General features: G+C 43.4%; 1 protein-coding gene across 1 annotated transcript in view; it reads left to right on the forward strand.

Moving 5' to 3' along the window:
* The window catches only part of LOC119412087 (calcium-dependent secretion activator 1-like), a 780,001-nt gene that overhangs the window by 656,080 nt on the left and 119,778 nt on the right, over window positions 1-4,143 (forward strand). The gene's annotated exons all lie outside the window — the stretch shown is intronic.

Genomic DNA, 4,143 nt, shown 5'->3' on the forward strand with positions numbered 1-4,143 from the left:
ATTAAAATCAGACACCACTCTGAGCAGCAGGACCACACTTTCTACAGAACAACTGTGTCAACTATTGAAACTGTGCCTGCAGTCAACCTACTTCACATATGGGGAGCAATATTATAGGCAGAAACATGGGTGTGCTATGGGGTCTCCAGTTTCTCCTATTGTTGCCAACCTGTACATGGAGGAGGTAGAAAAGAGAGCCTTGACGTCCTTTTCAGGGACACCACCAAGTCATTGGTTCAGGTATGTTGACGACACCTGGGTTAAAATCAAATCTCAGGAAGTCCAACATTTTACTGACCACATCAACTCTGTGGATAAATATATCAAGTTCACACGAGAAGATGTAAAAAATGACAGGTTGGCTTTCTTGGACTGTGAGGTCTCAGTCTCTGATAGAGGACATTTGCAAACTGAGGTGTACCGCAAACCCACACACACAGACCAGTATTTGCAGTTTGACTCCCATCACCCTTTGGAGCACAAGTTAGGAGTCATCAGAACTCTGTACCACAGAGCAGACAGCATCCCCACTAGCTCAGGAGCCAGGCAGAAGGAGAAATTCCACACAAGACAGGCTCTAGAGCAATGTGGATATCCTAACTGGGCCTTCCTGAAAGCAGAGAAGAAACCCAGACAGGACTCCAGTCAGCCAACAAGTGAAAAGGAAGAACCCAGACCCAGACCAGTGGTCATTCCATATGTTGAGGGAGTATCAGAGAAACTGAGACGTTTATTTTCTAAACATAACGTCCCAGTGGCTTTTAAACCCCAAAATACATTAAAGACTGGTTCATCCCAAAGATCCAGTCCCCCGGCACAAACAGAGCAATGTTGTGTATGCTGTTCAGTGTCAGGAGGGCTGTGATCAGTCTTACATCGGGGAAACAAAACAGCCACTGGCCAAAAGGATGGCCCAGCACAGAAGATCAACATCATCAGGCCAGGACTCTGAGGTCTACACTCATCTCCAGGCCAGCGGTCACTCTTTCAGGGATGAAGATGTTCACATCCTGGACAGAGAGGAACGATGGTTTGAGAGAGGAGTAAAGGAGGCCATCTTTGTGAAAAGAAACCGTCCATCATTAAACAGGGGTGGAGCCTCCGGGTTCAACTGTCCCCCTCTTACAATGCTGTGATTGCTAGTATCACTCAGCCCTCTGTGAACAGTAAACAGCCATCAGTGTGCTAATGATCCATTGTTATGCTGATGGTCCTTCTTGAGCATGTGATCAGCTGGTTTTGGTTGTCAGCAGCAAAACTGGTTGATCCACTCTGAGACGGTGCTATTTAAGAGACTGAGCTGATTACAGCTCCTCAGACTGAGGAAGTCTCTCGGATGAGAGACGAAACGTTTCTACATTTTTTTGTTGATTTGCTTTGTTTTTTTTTTTTGAATGTCCAGAGGACCAGATTTAACTTTTTTAGATTTTTCTACCTGGATTATTGAGCATGCATCAGGACACATTGTTCTATGTTTCATTTCAGTAAAAAGACAATAAAAACGTAGAACAGTCTGGTTTATTTTGGCGCAAACTGAGGGATGGTCAGCTTTGCATGACATATAAATTAATCTTTAATAACTGATCATAGCAGCACAAATGGCAATTTAATATTTTTGGTGTATGTGGGGGTTAGTTTAGCTCAGCTAATGTCTTTAACCTAGGTCATGGAGGTGGTAATCAGAATTGTATCTTGCATTCTGAGGAAATTGAGCAGACCGGCTTTGGCCTGGATATTGATGCTGAGGGTAGGGGGGAACTGGAGACCTTCCCTGTGGAGGTGGGGTCATTTGAGCCATGATGGACTTTAATCCATCAAAACATTGCCTCACTAGGTGTTCAGTTGAGAGTGTGTTTTCTTCTAAGAACCTCTAAAACATACTCTCTTCTGTTTGCTGACATCATTCCTGTTGTTCTTCAGTCCATTTGTTCTGGGACTCTGCATCTTCTGGTAGAAAGATTGATGTTCGGTGGCCCAAGTCTGCATGGCCCTTACATAACCAGAGTTCCCTTATGGTCCTGCAATGATGTAAAACGCTCTTACTTGTTTGGATGCAGTACTAACACAATTTCCCTAAACACTGTATAAAAATTTGTTACTGTTTTTGTCATCTGGAACACACAACTTACTCTTCCTTGATGTCCATGTCTCTTGAAAGTTTCTAGGAGCACTGTCTTCTGTCACTGTTGTCTGTTGTGTGCTGCTGCCAGCTGCCTCTTCCAAGCTGGACTCATCATCTGAAAAACAAACAAAATAAAGCCTAACTGGGCCCCTGGTATGTTAAAATTTGTTAGGTTAATTATCTGGTTAGTTGGGGTAGTGTTATGATCCACAATATAGGTCTCATGTTCTCTACTGTGCACAATCCTTGGAGGTATAATTCTGCTAGCCCTCAAGCAACTCTTAATTCTTATTATAATTACATTTTAACATATTTGTTGTATCAGAGTGTCAGAGTCAGAGATTCTTTATTGTCATTCGCACCTCATGTGGTACATGTGGTGGAGCGAAATTATGTACACAGGGTCCCAGTTACATCCAACAATAAAATGTATAAGAAAAACAGTAATAACATCTAAGATATGAACTAAGAAAAACATCAACTAAATATACACTAAGCACTCATAACATAAAACATTGAACATCAGCACAAACATGAACATGAGTCTGTGAGCAGATGTGCACGCATGAACACATCAACATGAAACAGATCAGCAGCAACATGATATGGTTTTTCACAGTGATGATTCTAGTTAGAGATTCATGAGTCTAACAGCCTCAGGGTAGAAGCTGTTCCTCAGTCTAGTGGTTCTACACTTAATGCTCCTCAACCTCCTTCCTGAGGGGAGTGGGGCAAAAAGTGTGTGTGCTGGGTGAGTGGGGTCCTTCATGATGCAGGTAGCCCTCTTCCTGCATCTGGAGGTGTAGATGTCTGTGATGGTGGGCAGGTTGATTCCGACAGACTTCTGTGCAGCCTTCACCACTCTCTGCAAAGCTTTTCTTTCTGCAGCTGTGCAGCCTCCATGCCACACATTGATGCTGGAGCACAGGATGCTCTCCACTGCACACCTGTAGAAGGAGGTGAGGACTGAGCTTCCAGACCAGCTCGTCTCAGCCGTCTGAGGAAGTAGAGTCTCTGATGAGCTTTCTTGATATCTAGGATATTGGTATCCTAATTACTCCAAGTAATACAGTACAGAGGGTTAATGTGGCTTAAAGAGTCTTATCTTACCGAAAAGGATGCTTTGTTCCTGATCAGCTTCGGGGCTGTAGTCCTCAGATCTGTTGGATATTTCCTCCTCCAAAGCTTCATCCACACCGCTGCCTGTCATGTTGGACAGTGGTCGATCTCTCATCAGTTCATCCATCAACATGTAAAATTAAAAAGTGGCGGGGTCAGAACCCCTTCTCCCGTTCTTGTTGTAGTACTTAGTTTAAGCACTTCCAGCAATTTTTTTTATTTGCTCAATTGTTTGATGGATCCTGGCTTCTTCCAGCTTTTCATGTACTTGTTTAAATAACTCTGTGTTCCTACAATTTTGACCGTCAAGGCGTACAATAATTTTGAGCTCTTTTAAAGTTTCGATTTGAAATATAAGGATCGCTCACCAACCAGTTTTGCTTCCCCGCCATGTTAGCATCTACCCACTAGCCAGGCGGAAAAGGAAATACGTAAGGGTGCGCATTTCACATGCACAGTCAGGACAAATTTTCACAGTTGGAAAAAGGAACAAATCAAGCATTTACATGCACACCGATCGAGTTATGGACCGGTGTAAATCACCCTGTTAGGGTCTGTAGGTGATGTCAAAGGCGAACGGTTTGAAGCAAGGACTAAACAACTTGAGGTAAAAACAATTATATTTATTGGTTCAGGTGTATCTGGTAAACTCAAACTCAGGATGGATCCACTGTGGGAATAGAGAGGAGATTGGTGGTGAACGACAAATCGTCTTGAGGAGATTTTGGAAATGTTGATAGTAATCCAAAAATAAGCTTACTTGTCGTTGTTGTTCCAGGAGCACGAGAACAGGAGACAGGATCCGAATCCAACAATCCACGGTGGGATCAGGTGAGTATATTTACAAGTGTATTCACAAAAATCACCAAGGGAGCCGGGGTGGAGGTGAGGAGGAACCAGGA

This window comes from Nematolebias whitei, chromosome 7 (assembly GCF_014905685.2).
Source record: "Nematolebias whitei isolate Nwh7 chromosome 7, NemWhi1, whole genome shotgun sequence".
Lineage (NCBI taxonomy): Eukaryota > Metazoa > Chordata > Actinopteri > Cyprinodontiformes > Rivulidae > Nematolebias > Nematolebias whitei.